This window comes from Cherax quadricarinatus, chromosome 80 (assembly GCF_038502225.1).
Source record: "Cherax quadricarinatus isolate ZL_2023a chromosome 80, ASM3850222v1, whole genome shotgun sequence".
NCBI classification, from domain to species: Eukaryota; Metazoa; Arthropoda; class Malacostraca; order Decapoda; family Parastacidae; genus Cherax; species Cherax quadricarinatus.
In genome coordinates this window covers 8466534-8485650 of record NC_091371.1, presented here as the reverse complement: position 1 = coordinate 8485650, position 19117 = coordinate 8466534, and positions in this window count along the sequence as shown.

Genomic DNA, 19117 nt, shown 5'->3' with positions numbered 1-19117 from the left:
TTTTTTTGAAGGTGATCAAGGGTGTTCAAGGGTGTTTTGAAGGTGTACAAATGATGTGCAAGAGTACTTTTGAGTGTGTTCAAATGTTTTTTGAAGGTGTTCAAGGGTGTTTTGAAGGTGTTCAAGGGTGTTTTGAAGGTGTTCAAAGGTGTTTTGAGGTTATTCAAAGGTGTTTTGAAGGTGTTCAAGGGTGTTTTGAAGGTGTTCAAAGGTGTTTTGAGGTTATTCAAAGGTGTTTTGAGGTTATTCAAAAGGTGTTTTTGAGGGTGTTCAAGAGTGCTTTGAAGGTGATCAAAGGTGTTTTGAAGGTGTTCAAGGGTGTTTTGAAGGTGTACAAATGATGTGCAAGAGTACTTTTGAAGGTGTTCAAATGATGTGCAAGAGTACTTATGAATGTGTTCTGGGAGTATTCAGAGGTGATTTGGGGGGTGTTCGAATGATGTTTTTGGAGTATTTCAATGTTGTTTGGAAGTGTATAAAGGTATTTTTTTTTGTGAGTATTCAAATGATTTATGAGTGTTTTGAAGATGTTCAAAGTAAAAGTGCGTATTAACTTCGTAATATGTAAAATTGTGAGTAGTGAATTTAACGAAAGTGGTTATAAGTGTTGTGGTGACTTTCTGATGTACTGTATCCCCTTATTAACTTTAATGAACTAAAAGGGTTAAAACGAGAAAAATTGGAGTTATGAGTGAAAATTGTGAGGTGTTGGTTGGAGTGTGAGGGTTTGGGAGGGTGGGGGGGGGAGGTTACGTCGTGAGGGAGTGACCTGAGATGAAATAGTTAAAACGAGACAAATGTCTAGACTTGTGTTGTAAAGAAATTGTTGGATTGTTGTGGGTATTAACGAAACAAAAATGTGACTTTTCTGATGATGAAAATGTTTTCCCTATGATGTAGGTACTATATCCCCTTATTAACTTTAATGAACTAAAGGGTCGTCATGATTCAGCCTGTGTGCGTGACGTCACTGACATAGGGGTAAGTCGACAAGATTTAGCTTGTATGTGTGACGTCACTGACCGCCGAGTAAACACGCTTTTTTTTTTTTTTTTAGTTCATTTAACTTAATGAGAGGAAGGTTTTAGTTCATTTTAAAATAATAAGGGGAAGATGTTTAGACCTGTAGTAAGCATGCTTACCCCCAGAGTGGGGAATCCAAAAACTTGATCCAAGGAGATGGGGTCTTGGTATTATCGAGAAATTTTGGGGTGGGAGTGAAAGTGAGAGGGGTAATCCAAAAATTTGATCCAAGGAGATGGAGAATTTCGAAACCCCCATAGGGGGGATCCAAAAAACTTGATCCGAGGAGATGGAGTCATGGTATTGTCGAGAAAATTTGGGGTGAAAGGAGGGGTACCCAAAAAACTTGATCCAAGGAGATGGAGAATTTGATTTCGAGAAATTTTGGGATGGGGGGTGAAAGTGAGAGGGGGAACCTCAAAAATTTGATCCGAGGAGATGGAGTTATGGTATTGTCGAGAAAATTTGGGGTGAAAGGAGGGGTACCCAAAAATTTGATCCAAGGAAATGGAGAATTTCGAAAACCCCATAGGGGGGAGTATCCAAAACTTGTATTATCGAGAAAATTTGGGGATGGGGGTGAAAGGAGGGGTACCCAAAAAACTTGATCCGAGGAATTGGAGAATTTCGAAAACCCCATAGGGGGATCCAAAACAATTTGATCCGAGGAGATGGAGAATTTGAAACCTCTATAGGGGGGAACTAAAAACTTGCATTAATGGAGAAATTTTGGGGTTGGGGGTGAAAGTGGGAGGTAATCCAAAATTTGATCCAAGGGGAGATGGAGACTTTCTGAAAACCCCATAGGGGATCCAAAAATTTGATCTGAGGAGATGGAGCTATGGTATTGTTCGAGAAAATTTTGGGGTTGGGGGGTGAAAGTGAGGGGGATCCGAGGAGATGGAGACTTTCTGAAACCCCATAGGGGATCCAAAACTTGTATTGTCGAGAAATTTTGGGATGGGGGTGAAAGTAGAGGGGGAACCTCAAAATTTGATCTGAGGAGATGGAGAGCACAAGAAAATGAAATTCAAAAATTCGAAAAAATCGAAAAAATTCGAGGCGCGGGGGCGATCCGGATGACGCTGCAGAAGGCGCAGCAGAAGGCGCGGGCGGGCTCGCGAAGGTGCGGCGGGCGCGCGGGCGGGCGCGAGCGGGCGGCGCGCGGGCGGGGCGCGCGGCGCGGCGCGCGGGGCGCGCGGGCGGGCGGGCGCGCGGCGCGACGGCGGGGTCGCGAAGGGGGGGGGGGGGGGGTCGTGGGCGGGGGTATTGGTTGGGGGGGTCAAGGGTGAGGTAGTCTCGAGGGCGAGGTCATGGTCAAAACCGGAAGTAACACCTAGGTGTGAAAAGGTGACCCTCCAGCTGCTGGTCCTAGACCAGAAGGGTGCGCTCAGTGGAAGGCCTAAACCGGAAGGGTGCGCTCCGTGGAAGGCCTAAACCGGAAGGGTGCGCTCAGTGGAAGGCCTTTTCCGGAAGGGTGCGCTCAGTGGAAAAATCGACTACTTATATATATATATATATATATATATATATATATATATATATATATATATATATATATATATATGTCGTGCCGAATAGGCAGAACTTGCGATCTTGGCTTAAATAGCAACGCTCATCTTGCCATATAGGACAAGCGAAAATTTGTGAATGCAATAATTTCGCCAAAATCATTCTGATCCTAACGAAAAAAATATATTTCACTGTGTTTGTTTAGTATTAAATTATTGTAAACAAATGTTAAATATATTTAGTTGGGTTAGGCTAAAATAAATTGTTCTTGTTATAAGAAGGTTAGGTAAGTTTTTTAAGATTCTTTTGGAGCAAAATTAAAAAAAATTACATTAACATTAATGAAAAAAGTATATCTTTAAATGTATAAGAGAAAATTTTAGAAAGATCTTAATTTTAAATGAGTTCTTGCTAATTGACCAGTTTTACATATTCGGCACGACATATATATATATATATATATATATATATATATATATATATATATATATATATATATATATATATATATATATATATATATATATATACTGATTGCTTGGATTGATAGGCACGAAGTCAGTTCACACTTAAGACAACAAATGTCCACGAGAAGGCATAATCCATCACTGCATAACAGTGTGGAGTAGCACTTAGGAGTGTTACAGCCGTCACGAAGGTGTTCAGAGTAACACCATGTAACAAGCTAGGCGTGACTACAGTTGGATTACGTATCACAGTACAGAGCTCTATCCCTCCCGTCTCCTATCCTCTGTTTAATCATTGCTATTACGCATTCAGATTAGTTTTATGCGTGAAACTACCTTGTCGCTCACGTGTACCGTGAAAATTGCTCTCGGTAGGGGAAAAAATGAAGACAGAAAAACTTATCTGGCACCACAATTTAGCACGTCAAATAATTCCTAGCGTGTTGTAATCAAGGTGGCATTTATGGCAGACACGATCTAGCAAGTTACAGACTTGACTCATTGTGCCCCAGTTCATCCCATGGGTAAATCATAATATTTTGCCTTCCCTCGTGCCTTGAGATTTTAGAATTTGCCGCCAGAGCGGGTTGTTTATGGTGTAGCCCATAACCATCCAATGGGATGTAGTGGCTAGTTTATTTCGCGCCCCACATTCGTTCTGTGGACGGTAGTAGCTAGTTTACTGTTGACCCTAAAACCATCCTATGGACGGTAGTGGCTAGTTTATTGTGCGCCCCACATACGTTCTGTGGACGGTAGTAGCTAGTTTACTGTAGACCCTAAAACCATCCTATGGACGGTAGTGGCTAGTTTATTGTGCGCCCCACATACGTTCTGTGGGCGGTAGTAGCTAGTTTACTGTTGACCCTAAAACCATCCTATGGACGGTAATGGCTAGTTTATTGCGCGTCCCACATACGTTCTGTGGACGGTAGTAACTAGTTTACTGTAGACCCCAAAACCATCCTGTGGACGGTAGTGGCTAGTTTATTGCTCAACCCCCATGACCATCCTGTGGATGGTAGTAGCTAGTATATTATACACCCTATATCTATGCTTTAGACAGTAGTGGCTAGTTTATTGTGCACCCCATAACCATCATGTGGATTATAGTGGCTAGTATATTGTACACCCCATATCCATACTGTGGACGGTATCTCAAGAGCATATGGATACACGGAACTAGGAACTAGGCTTCTAAACGGTTACCACAATATCTGAAAATGTATCTACATATGTGCAAGAATGGTATATAATACCGACAAGATGAAATTAAGACACATGAGCAACATCTGGGTATCTTTATTGTAGACGTTTCGCCATCCAATGGCTTTATCTGTCAGCAAGTTATGTCCTAGAATTTGTATTGATAAAACCACTGGATGGCGAAACGTCTACAATAGATACCCAGATGATGCACATGTGTCTTAATTTCATGTCTACATATATATTATCAGCAGCAAGCAAATTTAGGCTGTGCTTGATATGTCTGATATGCTATTTTCGTTAATAATATACCTTGACATATCACATAGGCTATTATACTACATTCCTCAATTACCGGACAATAAATTAGAAACTACAAAACGGACTGATTCAAAATTGCAAATTGTTTGGAAAAAAAAAATTTTACGGTCTATTTTACTTATTTTTATACCTGTCTTCAGTGTTGTTTGGTATTTTTAAAAATTACAACGAAAAAAATTACACATGAAAAACAGAAACATCTCACTGTTTCGCACGAAATAGATTTTAATGGAACAATAAGTAGCGGAATATAATAACGAGTGGTAATGGTATTTCTTGAGATTTATAATAACTAGGAAGAACAAGACACAAAGGCCTCTATTAAGTTATATAATTTGAGTAACGCGGTAAAGAGAAGATTGGTGAGAGATTAGCCTAACAAGTGTCAAATTTGAGTAGAGTTATGTTCTTTATAAGTTACAACTGTGGGTATGTAACACCTCACTTAACCTGGAGAAAATATTACTTAGTTAAAACTGAATACCCTTCAATTAATAATAATTATAATAATAATAATAATAATAATAATAATAATAATAATAATAATAATAATAATAATAATAATAATAATAATAATAATAATAATATATACTTTGTATATATTCTGATAAATATACAGCTCTTGATTAACAGATTATGCTAGTATATATATATATATATATATATATATATATATATATATATATATATATATATATATATATATATATATATATATATATATATATATATATATATATAAATTAGCCTCAAAGCTAATTTCATTCTACTCCCCGTTTGGTGTAGTAGCCTCCACGAGCAGTATATATATATTACTGTAACCACGAACGTGTGGTATTTAATCAGTAACACCAGAAGTGAGATTCATTCATCCTCGTAATGGAAGTACAGCATCTCTAACCTTAACCCACGTTGGTTCAAGATCACTCACTTACTCAACCCCTGACTCAGCTTACCATGAATCCCATCATTCTCTCAGCCATTTCTCTCCGCTCCTCTCTGTCTTCATTCTCACGGCTATTTATCTTCTCTCCTCTCTCTATCTTCATTCCATCAATCATACGAAGTCCAATCTTACACTCACGTTCAACGTTCTCGTTTTAATATATTTTTATATTCTTTTAAGGCTATGAGAGGGATGTAAGAGTGGAGAGGGGAAAGAAGAGGTAGAAGAGTAGCGAAGAAGAGGCTGCAGGGTAGACGGGAAGAGGAGGAGACGTAAGAAAGGTTGTAAGTAGACAGGAATAAAGAGAGGTAAGAAAGGCTGTGGGTAAACAACTATCACGACCCTCACCACTACTAGTGCCACCACTAACGCTGCTACCACCACTACCACCACTACTACCACTACCCCAAGCAGCTCAGTACCTGGTTGAGTGACGATGTTTTGCTACTCAGAGTCAATAATATTGGACTTGATAGGGTATTGAACGATTTATTGGCGAATATGACATTTTCTAATGTCCCTTTCCAATCTGTGGGTCATTATTGGTGTGTGTGTATGTGTGTGTGTGTGTACTCACCTATTTGTACTCACCTATTTGTGGTTGCAGGGGTCGAGTCACAGCTCCTGGCCCCGCCTCTTCGCTGATTGCTACTAGGTCCTCTCTCTCCCTGCCCCATTAGCTCTATCATACCTCGCCTTAAAACTATGTATGGTTCCTGCCTCCACCACATCACTTTCTAGGCTATTCCATGGCCTGACTACTCTATGACTGAAGAAATACTTCCTAACATCCCTTTGATTCATCTGAGTCTTCAACTTCCAATTGTGACCTCTTGTGTCTGTGTCCCATCTCTGGAACATCCCGTCTTTGTCCACCTCGTCTATTCCGCGCAGTATTTTATATGTCGTTATCATGTCTCCCCTGACCCTCCTGGCCTCCAGTGTCGTCAGGCCGATTTCCCTCAACCTTTCTTCATAGGACAATCCCCGTAGCTCTGGGACTAGTCTTGTTGCAAACCTTTGCACTTTCTCTAATTTCTTGACGTGCTTGACTAGGTGTGGATTCCAAACTGGTGCTGCATACTCCAGTATGGGCCTGACGTAGATGGTGTACAGAGTCTTAAACGAATCCTTACTGAGGTATCGGAACGCTATCCGTAGGTTTGCCAGGCGCCCGTATGCTGCAGCAGTTATCTGATTGATGTGCGCCTCAGGAGATATACTCGGTGTTATACTCACCCCCAGATCTTTTTCCTTGAGTGAGGTTTGTAGTCTTTGGCCATCCAAACTATATTGTGTCTGCGGTCTTCTTTGCCCTTCCCCAATCTTCATGACTTTGCATTTGGCAGGGTTAAATTCAAGGAGCCAGTTGCTGGACCAGGCTTGTAGCCTGTCCAGGTCTCTTTGTAGTCCTGCCTGATCCTCGTCTGATTCGATTCTTCTCATTAACTTCACATCATCTGCAAACAAGGACACTTCTGAGTCTATCCCTTTCGTTATGTCGTTCACGTATACCAAGAACAGCACAGGTCCTAGGACTGACCCCTGTGGAACCCCGCTTGTCACAGGCGCCCACTCTGACACCTCGTCGCGTACCATGACTCGTTGTTGCCTCCCTGTCAGATATTCTCTGATCCATTGCAGTGCCTTTCCTGTTATGTGTGCCTGGTCCTCTAGCTTTTGCAGTAACCTCTTGTGAGGAACTGTGTCGAAGGCCTTCTTGCAGTCCAAAAATACGCAGTCGATCCAACCCTCTCTCTCTTGTCTTACTTCTGTCACCTTGTCATAAAACTCTAGTAGGTTTGTGACACAGGATTTTCCTTCCCTGAAACCATGCTGGTTGTCAATTATACACTTGTTTCTTTCCAGGTGCCCCACCACTCTCCTCCTGATGATCTTCTCCATGACCTTGCATACTATACACGTTAGTGATACAGGTCTGTAGTTTAGTGCCTCATGTATGTGTGTGTGTGTGTGTGTGTGTGTGTGTGTGTGTGTGTGTGTGTGTGTGTGTGTGTGTGTGTGTACTCACCTAATTGTGGTTGCAGGGATCGAGACTCAGCTCCTGGCCCCGCCTCTTCACTGATCGCTACTAGGCCCTCTGCTTCCTGAGTTTTGTCATACCTCGTGTGTGTGTGTGTGTGTGTGTGTGTGTGTGTGTGTATGTCTACTCCCTCCTCATGACAACCACAATTCCACAACCAGACAACGTCGGTCCGTCACTCTCAATACAAAGATAACAAACACTCCAAAAATTTTCCGCAATAAATAGTAATATAACTATTTATTTTTTTTAAAGATATACTCAAAAAAATATTAATATACGATAATAAACCACAGTGACTGCAGAAATAATAATAATAATAATATTATTATTTTTATTATTATTATTATTATTATTATTATTATTATTATTATTATTATTATTATTATTATTATTATTTTTATTATTATTATTATTATTATTATTATTATTATTATTATTATTATTATTATTATTATTATTATTATTATTATTATTATTTTTATTATTATTATTATTATTATTATTATTATTATTATTACTACTAATTTTTATTATGAAATGAAGTCACTGGTACATAAGCCATTTCAAGAAAGTACCTGAGGATTCTCCTGTTACAGGACGGTTGTACCTGCGTGTTCCTAATTTCTCTGCATTATTCATGGGGCATTCCTTGGTGAGACGGACTCCTTTCTAATTGACATCGCCCTTAATTAAACATTCAATTCCAGATGCGGCATTTGACTGGTCAAAAAAAAAAAAGGGAGTGTAGCAAGGGTCGTGAGTCCCGACAAGGTGTTGCTCTGTCGCTAGTGTAGCAGGGTACCTGGAGGCTAGTGTAGCAGGGTACCTGGAGGCTAGTGTAGCAGGGTACCTGGAGGCTAGTGTAGCAGGGTACCTGGAGGCTAGTGTAGCAGGGTACCTGGAGGCTAGTGTAGCAGGGTACCTGGAGGCTAGTGTAGCAGGGTACCTGGAGGCTAGTGTAGCAGGGTACCTGGAGGCTAGTGTAGCAGGGTACCTGGAGGCTAGTGTAGCAGGGTACCTGGCGGCTAGTGTAGCAGGGTACCTGGAGGCTGGTGTAGCAGGGTACCTGGAGGCTGGTGTAGCAGGGTACCTGGAGGCTAGTGTAGCAGGGTACCTGGAGGCTAGTGTAGCAGGGTACCTGGAGGCTAATGTAGCAGGGTACCTGGAGGCTAGTGTAGCAGGGTACCTGGAGGCTAGTCTAGCAGGGTACCTGGAGGCTAGTTTAGCAGGGTACCTGGAGGCTAGTCTAGCAGGGTACCTGGAGGCTAGTGTAGCAGGGTACCTGGAGGGTAGTGTAGCAGGGTACCTGGAAGCTAGTGTAGCAGGTACCTGGAGGCCAGTGTAGCAGGGTACCTGGAGGCCAGTGTAGCAGGGTACCTGGAGGCTAGTGTAGCAGGGTACCTGGAGGCCAGTGTAGCAGGGTACCTGGAGGCTAGTGTAGCAGGGTACCTGGAGGCTAGTGTAGCAGGGTACCTGGAGGCTAGTGTAGCAGGGTACCTGGAGGCTAATGTAGCAGGGTACCTGGAGGCTAATGTAGCAGGGTACCTGGAGGCTAGTCTAGCAGGGTACCTGGAGGCTAGTTTAGCAGGGTACCTGGAGGCTAGTCTAGCAGGGCACCTGGAGGCTAGTGTAGCAGGGTACCTGGAGGCTAGTGTAGCAGGGTACCTGGAAGCTAGTGTAGCAGGGTACCTGGAGGCCAGTGTAGCAGGGTACCTGGAGGCCAGTGTAGCAGGGTACCTGGAGGCTAGTGTAACAGGGTACCTGGAGGCCAGTGTAGCAGGGTACCTGGAGGCTAGTGTAGCAGGGTACCTGGAGGCTAGTGTAGCAGGGTACCTGGAGGCTAGTGTAGCAGGGTACCTGGAGGCTAGTGTAGCAGGGTACCTGGCGGCTAGTGTAGCAGGGTACCTGGAGGCTGGTGTAGCAGGGTACCTGGAGGCTAGTGTAGCAGGGTACCTGGAGGCTAGTGTAGCAGGGTACCTGGAGGCTAATGTAGCAGGGTACCTGGAGGCTAGTGTAGCAGGGTACCTGGAGGCTAGTCTAGCAGGGTACCTGGAGGCTAGTTTAGCAGGGTACCTGGAGGCTAGTCTAGCAGGGTACCTGGAGGCTAGTGTAGCAGGGTACCTGGAGGGTAGTGTAGCAGGGTACCTGGAAGCTAGTGTAGCAGGTACCTGGAGGCCAGTGTAGCAGGGTACCTGGAGGCCAGTGTAGCAGGGTACCTGGAGGCTAGTGTAGCAGGGTACCTGGAGGCCAGTGTAGCAGGGTACCTGGAGGCTAGTGTAGCAGGGTACCTGGAGGCTAGTGTAGCAGGGTACCTGGAGGCTAGTGTAGCAGGGTACCTGGAGGCTAATGTAGCAGGGTACCTGGAGGCTAATGTAGCAGGGTACCTGGAGTCTAGTCTAGCAGGGTACCTGGAGGCTAGTTTAGCAGGGTACCTGGAGGCTAGTCTAGCAGGGCACCTGGAGGCTAGTGTAGCAGGGTACCTGGAGGCTAGTGTAGCAGGGTACCTGGAAGCTAGTGTAGCAGGGTACTTGGAGGCCAGTGTAGCAGGGTACCTGGAGGCCAGTGTAGCAGGGTACCTGGAGGCTAGTGTAACAGGGTACCTGGAGGCCAGTGTAGCAGGGTACCTGGAGGCTAGTGTAGCAGGGTACCTGGAGGCTAGTGTAGCAGGGTACCTGGCGGCTAGTGTAGCAGGGTAACTGGAGGCTAGTGTAGCAGGGTACCTGGAGGCTAGTGTAGCAGGGTACCCGGAAGCTAGTCTAGCAGGGTACCTGGAGGCTAGTGTAGCAGGGTACCTTGAGGCTAGTGTAGCAGGGTACCTGGAGGCTAGTGTAGCAGGGTACCTAGAGGCTAGTGTAGCAGGGTACCTGGAGGCTAGTGTAGCAGGGTACCTGGAAGCTAGTGTAGCAGGGTACCTGGAGGCCAGTGTAGCAGGGTACCTGGAGGCTAGTGTAGCAGGGTACCTGGAAGCTAGTGTAGCAGGGTACCTGGAGGCTAGTGTAGCAGGGTACCTGGATTCTAGTGTAGCAGGGTACCTGGAAGCTAGTGTAGCAGGGTACCTGGAGGCTAGTGTAGCAGGGTACCTGGAGGCTAGTGTAGCAGGGTACCTGGAGGCTAGTGTAGCAGGGTACCTGGAAGCTAGTGTAGCAGGGTACCTGGAGACTAGTGTAGCAGGGTACCTGGAGGCTAGTGTAGCAGGGTACCTGGAGGCTAGTCTAGCAGGGTACCTGGAGGCTAATCTAGGAGGGTACCTGAAGGCTAGTCTAGCATGATACCTGGAGTCTAGTGTAGCAGGGTACCTGGAGGCTAGTGTAGCAGGGTACCTGGAGGCTAGTGTAGCAGGGTACCTGGAGGCTAGTCTAGCAGGGTACCTGGAGGCTAGTCTAGCAGGGTACCTGGAGGCTAGTCTAGCAGGGTACCTGGAGGCTAGTCTAGCAGGGTACCTGGAGGCTAGTCTAGCAGGGTACCTGGAGGCTAATCTAGGAGGGTACCTGGAGGCTAGTCTAGCAGGGTACCTGGAGGCTAGTCTAGCAGGGTACCTGGAGGCTAGTCTAGCAGGGTACCTGGAGGCTAGTCTAGCAGGGTACCTGGAGGCTAGTCTAGCAGGGTACCTGGAGGCTAGTCTAGCAGGGTACGTGGAGGCTAGTCCAGCAGGGTACCTGGAGGCTAGTCTAGCAGGGTACCTGGAGGCTAGTCTAGCAGGGTACCTGGAGGCTAGTCTAGCAGGGTACCTGGAGGCTAGCCTAGCAGGGTACCTGGAGGCTAGTCTAGCAGGGTACCTGGAGGCTAGTCTAGCAGGGTACCTGGAGGCTAGCAGGGTACCTGGAGGCTAGTCTAGCAGGGTACCTGGAGGCTAGTCTAGCAGGGTACCTGGAGGCTAGTCTAGCAGGGTACCTGGAGGCTAGTCTAGCAGGGTACCTGGAGGCTAGTCTAGCAGGGTACCTGGAGGCTAGTCTAGCAGGGTACCTGGAGGCTAGTGTAGCAGGGTACCTGAAGGCTAGTCTAGCATGGTACCTGGAGGCTAGTCTAGCATGGTACCTGGAGGCTAGTCTAGCATGGTACCTGGAGGCTAGTCTAGCAGGGTACCTGGAGGCTAGTCTAGCAGAGTACCTGGAGGCTAGTCTAGCAGAGTACCTGGAGGCTACCACAACGACAAAATTTATGGAAGCAAATGTCTTATAAATAGCGTAATAAATACCTACAAATAACTCCTTAAGATTTTATCGCTGTCGATATCGGAATAAATAAAAAAATCGCAGAAATATGGTGTTTGTAAGTCATTATTGATTATTAATGAGGGTGCAGTGTTTCACACACACATGTTGGGCCAGGAGCTGTGAATTGGCCCCTGCAATCGCATATAGTGGAGTTCACACACACACACACACGCACACAAGAGAGAGAAGAGAGGATGAACCAGCAAGGCTGGACTTAGTATTCACCTTCAGTAGTGCAGATATCGAGGACATCACATATGAAAGACCCCTTGGGGCCAGTGACCATGTGGTTGTAAGCTTCGAATACACAGTAGAGCTACAAGTGGAGGGAGAAGCAGGAAGGCCAGGACGAATGAAGCCAAACTACAAGAAAGGGGACTACACAGGAATGAGGAACTACCTGAACGGGGTTCAGTGGGACAGAGAACTGGCAGGGAAACCAGTTAATGAGATGATGGAATATGTAGCAATAAAATGCAAGGAGGCTGAGGAGAGGTTTGTACCCAAGGGTAACAGGAGTAATGAAAAAGCCAGGATGAGCCCATGGTTTACCCAAAGGTGCAGGGAGGCAAAAACCAAGTGTGCTAGGGAATGGAAGAAATATAGAAGGCAAAGGACCCAGGAGAATAAGGAGAACAGTCGTAGAGCCAGAAATGAATATGCACAGATAAGAAGGGAGGCCCAAAGACAATATGAAAATGACATAGCAGCGAAAGCCAAATCTGACCCGAAACTGTTGTACAGCCACATCAGGAGGAAAACAACAGTCAAGGACCAGGTAATCAGGCTAAGGAAGGAAGGAGGAGAGACAACAGGAAATGACCGGGAAGTATGTGAAGAACTCAACAAGAGATTCAAAGAAGTGTTCACAGAGGAGACAGAAGGGACTCCAGAAAGACGGAGAGGTGGGGCACACCACCAAGTGCTGGACACAGTGCACACAACCGAGGAAGAAGTGAAGAGGCTTCTGAGTGAGCTAGATACCTCAAAGGCAATGGGGCCAGATAACATCTCCCCATGGGTATTGAGAGAGGGAGCAGAGGCGCTATGTGTACCCCTAACAACAATATTCAATACATCTATCGAAACAGGGAGATTGCCTGAGGCATGGAAGACAGCAAATGTAGTCCCAATCTTTAAAAAAGGAGACAGACATGAAGCATTAAACTACAGACCAGTGTCACTGACATGTATAGTATGCAAAATCATGGAGAAGATTATCAGGAGAAGAGTGGTGGAACACCTAGAAAGGAATGATCTCATCAACAGCAGCCAGCATGGTTTCAGGGACGGGAAATCCTGTGTCACAAACCTACTGGAGTTCTATGACATGGTGACAGCAGTAAGACAAGAGAGAGAGGGGTGGGTGGATTGCATTTTCTTGGACTGCAAGAAGGCGTTTGACACAGTTCCACACAAGAGATTGGTGCAAAAACTGGAGGACCAAGCAGGGATAACAGGGAAGGCACTACAATGGATCAGGGAATACTTGTCAGGAAGACAGCAGCGAGTCATGGTACGTGGCGAGGTGTCAGAGTGGGCACCTGTGACCAGCGGGGTCCCGCAGGGGTCAGTCCTAGGACCAGTGCTGTTTCTGGTATTTGTGAACGACATGACGGAAGGAATAGACTCTGGGGTGTCCCTGTTTGCAGATGACGTGAAGTTGATGAGAAGAATACACTCGATCGAAGACCAGGCAGAACTACAAAGGGATCTGGACAGGCTGCAGAACTGGTCCAGCAATTGGCTCCTGGAGTTCAATCCCACCAAGTGCAAAGTCATGAAGATTGGGGAAGGGCAAAGAAGGCCGCAGACGGAGTACAGTCTAGGGGGTCAGAGACTACAAACCTCACTCAAGGAAAAAGATCTTGGGGTGAGTATAACACCAGGCACATCTCCTGAAGCGCACATCAACCAAATAACTGCTGCAGCATATGGGCGCCTAGCAAACCTCAGAACAGCATTCCGACATCTTAATAAGGAATCGTTCAGGACCCTGTACACCGTATACGTTAGGCCCATATTGGAGTATGCGGCACCAGTTTGGAACCCACACCTAGCCAAGCACGTAAAGAAACTAGAGAAAGTGCAAAGGTTTGCAACAAGACTAGTCCCAGAGCTAAGAGGTATGTCCTACGAGGAGAGGTTAAGGGAAATCAACCTGACGACACTGGAGGACAGGAGAGATAGGGGGGACATGATAACGACATACAAAATACTGAGAGGAATTGACAAGGTGGACAAAAACAGGATGTTCCAGAGATTGGACACAGTAACAAGGGGACACAGTTGGAAGCTAAAGACACAGATGAATCACAGGGATGTTAGGAAGTATTTCTTCAGCCACAGAGTAGTCAGTAAGTGGAATAGTTTGGGAAGCGATGTAGTGGAGGCAGGATCCATACATAGCTTTAAGCAGAGGTACGATAAAGCTCACGGCTCAGGGAGAGTGACCTAGTAGCGATCAGTGAAGAGGCGGGGCCAGGAGCTCGGACTCGACCCCCGCAACCTCAACTAGGTGAGTACAACTAGGTGAGTACACACACACACACACACAGTGATCGTGTACTTTTTCCAAACCATTTTTCCTCTGGTAACGTGATATTCTCTATCATTTTGTGTTTTACCCCTCACATCCCAGCCCTTCCTTTTCCCCTCATTTGAGACGTCGTCTTCCCTGGAGTTCTCCCCTCTCTGTGGGTGACACTTGAGAGCCACGTCGAGGACCCCTCAGGCCAGGCTGCTGCTGCTGCTGCTGCTGTTGTTGTTGCTGCTTCTGCTTCTGCTCTCCTTGACTCTCCTAGTTGTATTGTCTTCCTCTCTCTCTCTCTCTCTCTCTCTCTCTCTCTCTCTCTCTCTCTATCTATCTATCTATCTCTAGAACTAATTGTAAATATACAAGAAAAGTAAAATTTCTAGTTAGTCAATAGACTGTTGAATTAAATATAACCAACATGTGTAGTCTAATTTTAATTTCCAATATATGTTTATTAATATATCCTTGATAAAGCTGATATATATTTATAAATATATATATGCTCTGTTAAAAATAATAATATTAAAATTTTGATAGACAACAGCTGTAAGAGCTGATACAAGTGGCAGCATTGTTGGAACAGGTTGTTCAGATGGCAAGAGGGTTGCAGTTAGTGGCCTCTGCAACTTTTCCTTGTTTACTGTGCGGCTTGCTCGTACATATATATATATTTATATATATATATATTTATATATATTTATATATATATATATATTTATATATATATATATATATATATTTATATATATATATATATTTATATATTTTTTTTTTTTTTTTTTTTTTATTATCACACCGGCCGATTCCCACCAAGGCAGGGTGGCCCGAAAAAGAAAAACTTTCACCATCATTCACTCCATCACTGTCTTGCCAGAAGGGTGCTTTACACTACAGTTTTTAAACTGCAACATTAACACCCCTCCTTCAGAGTGCAGGCACTGTACTTCCCATCTCCAGGACTCAAGTCCGGCCTGCCGGTTTCCCTGAATCCCTTCATAAATGTTACTTTGCTCACACTCCAACAGCACGTCAAGTATTAAAAACCATTTGTCTCCATTCACTCCTATCAAACACGCTCACGCATGCCTGCTGGAAGTCCAAGCCCCTCGCACACAAAACCTCCTTTACCCCCTCCCTCCAACCCTTCCTAGGCCGACCCCTACCCCGCCTTCCTTCCACTACAGACTGATACACTCTTGAAGTCATTCTGTTTCGCTCCATTCTCTCTACATGTCCGAACCACCTCAACAACCCTTCCTCAGCCCTCTGGACAACAGTTTTGGTAATCCCGCACCTCCTCCTAACTTCCAAACTACGAATTCTCTGCATTATATTCACACCACACATTGCCCTCAGACATGACATCTCCACTGCCTCCAGCCTTCTCCTCGCTGCAACATTCATCACCCACGCTTCACACCCATATAAGAGCGTTGGTAAAACTATACTCTCATACATTCCCCTCTTTGCCTCCAAGGACAAAGTTCTTTGTCTCCACAGACTCCTAAGTGCACCACTCACTCTTTTTCCCTCATCAATTCTATGATTCACCTCATCTTTCATAGACCCATCCGCTGACACGTCCACTCCCAAATATCTGAATACGTTCACCTCCTCCATACTCTCTCCCTCCAATCTGATATTCAATCTTTCATCACCTAATCTTTTTGTTATCCTCATAACCTTACTCTTTCCTGTATTCACCTTTAATTTTCTTCTTTTGCACACCCTACCAAATTCATCCACCAATCTCTGCAACTTCTCTTCAGAATCTCCCAAGAGCACAGTGTCATCAGCAAAGAGCAGCTGTGACAACTCCCACTTTGTGTGTGATTCTTTATCTTTTAACTCCACGCCTCTTGCCAAGACCCTCGCATTTACTTCTCTTACAACCCCATCTATAAATATATTAAACAACCACGGTGACATCACACATCCTTGTCTAAGGCCTACTTTTACTGGGAAAAAATTTCCCTCTTTCCTACATACTCTAACTTGAGCCTCACTATCCTCGTAAAAACTCTTCACTGCTTTCAGTAACCTACCTCCTACACCATACACTTGCAACATCTGCCACATTGCCCCCCTATCCACCCTGTCATACGCCTTTTCCAAATCCATAAATGCCACAAAGACCTCTTTAGCCTTATCTAAATACTGTTCACTTATATGTTTCACTGTAAACACCTGGTCCACACACCCCCTACCTTTCCTAAAGCCTCCTTGTTCATCTGCTATCCTATTCTCCGTCTTACTCTTAATTCTTTCAATTATAACTCTACCATACACTTTACCAGGTACACTCAACAGACTTATCCCCCTATAATTTTTGCACTCTCTTTTATCCCCTTTGCCTTTATACAAAGGAACTATGCATGCTCTCTGCCAATCCCTAGGTACCTTACCCTCTTCCATACATTTATTAAATAATTGCACCAACCACTCCAAAACTATATCCCCACCTGCTTTTAACATTTCTATCTTTATCCCATCAATCCCGGCTGCCTTACCCCCTTTCATTTTACCTACTGCCTCACGAACTTCCCCCACACTCACAACTGGCTCTTCCTCACTCCTACAAGATGTTATTCCTCCTTGCCCTATACACGAAATCACAGCTTCCCTATCTTCATCAACATTTAACAATTCCTCAAAATATTCCTTCCATCTTCCCAATACCTCTAACTCTCCATTTAATAACGCTCCTCTCCTATTTTTAACTGACAAATCCATTTGTTCTCTAGGCTTTCTTAACTTGTTAATCTCACTCCAAAACTTTTTCTTATTTTCAACAAAATTTGTTGATAACATCTCACCCACTCTCTCATTTGCTCTCTTTTTACATTGCTTCACCACTCTCTTAACTTCTCTCTTTTTCTCCATATACTCTTCCCTCCTTGCATCACTTCTACTTTGTAAAAACTTCTCATATGCTAACTTTTTCTCCCTTACTACTCTCTTTACATCATCATTCCACCAATCGCTCCTCTTCCCTCCTGCACCCACTTTCCTGTAACCACAAACTTCTGCTGAACACTCTAACACTACATTTTTAAACCTACCCCATACCTCTTCGACCCCATTGCCTATGCTCTCATTAGCCCATCTATCCTCCAATAGCTGTTTATATCTTACCCTAACTGCCTCCTCTTTTAGTTTATAAACCTTCACCTCTCTCTTCCCTGATGCTTCTATTCTCCTTGTATCCCATCTACCTTTTACTCTCAGTGTAGCTACAACTAGAAAGTGATCTGATATATCTGTGGCCCCTCTATAAACATGTACATCCTGAAGTCTACTCAACAGTCTTTTATCTACCAATACATAATCCAACAAACTACTGTCATTTCTCCCTACATCATATCGTGTATACTTATTTATCCTCTTTTTCTTAAAATATGTATTACCTATAACTAAACCCCTTTCTATACAAAGTTCAATCAAAGGGCTCCCATTATCATTTACACCTGGCACCCCAAACTTACCTACCACACCCTCTCTAAAAGTTTCTCCTACTTTAGCATTCAAGTCCCCTACCACAATTACTCTCTCACTTGGTTCAAAGGCTCCTATACATTCACTTAACATCTCCCAAAATCTCTCTCTCTCCTCTGCATTCCTCTCTTCTCCAGGTGCATACACGCTTATTATGACCCACTTCTCGCATCCAACCTTTACTTTAATCCACATAATTCTTGAATTTACACATTCATATTCTCTTTTCTCCTTCCATAACTGATCATTTAACATTACTGCTACCCCTTCCTTTGCTCTAACTCTCTCAGATACTCCAGATTTAATCCCATTTATTTCCCCCCACTGAAACTCTCCTACCCCCTTCAGCTTTGTTTCGCTTAGGGCCAGGACATCCAACTTCTTTTCATTCATAACATCAGCAATCATCTGTTTCTTGTCATCCGCACTACATCCACGCACATTTAAGCAACCCAGTTTTATAATATATTATATATATATTATATATTATATAATTTATATATCTGTATATATATAAATATATATATATATATATATATATCGAGTACTGTAAGTAGGTTTGAGGTAATATAAACTAGAAGGAAAGTTATTTATATATAAATAAATTTATAGGGGGTAGGGGAAGTGGGATATTCAAATGGCTTCAGGAAGAACTCCAATAGTCCATAGTCTGGAAATAAATGGTATAAAATACCGACACAATGGAAATATAAACACATATGCAGTATAATGTGATCCTTTATTGACTACGTTTCACCCACACAGTGGGCTTTTTCAAGTTTGTGACTTGAAAAAGCCCACTGTGTGGGCGAAACGTAGTCAATAAAGGATCACATTATACTGCATATGTGTTTATATTTCCATTCCATAGTCTCGAAGAAGTGGATAAAAAGGCTTCAATGAAAAAATTTGAATTCCTCCCTGAAGCCATTTGAATATTCCACTTCCCCTGCCACCCCATATAAATTTATTTATATGTAAATAACTTTCCTCCTAGTTTATATTACCTCAAATCTACTTACAGAACTCAACATTCTGCTGAATGTAATTCTTTGAAGAGCAATGAGAGGGAAGGAAAGGGGAAGTGAGAGAAATAAGAGGGGAAGCCCAACTTCCAACCCAGTAAGGGGAAGGAGAGGAAAGGGGAAAACCTAGCTCCCAGCCCAGTGAGAGAAAGCTCAACCCCCCCACCAAACCCCGCCCAGTGAGGAAAGAGAAGGGAGTCAGGAAGCCTGTGATCATGTGTAGCAATCAGCCGCTGACAGAAGATCACAGAGTACTCCCACATAGGGAGTACTATTTCACCCATTTGTACTCGTCTCTTAGTAACTGCGGGGGGTTGTATCACGG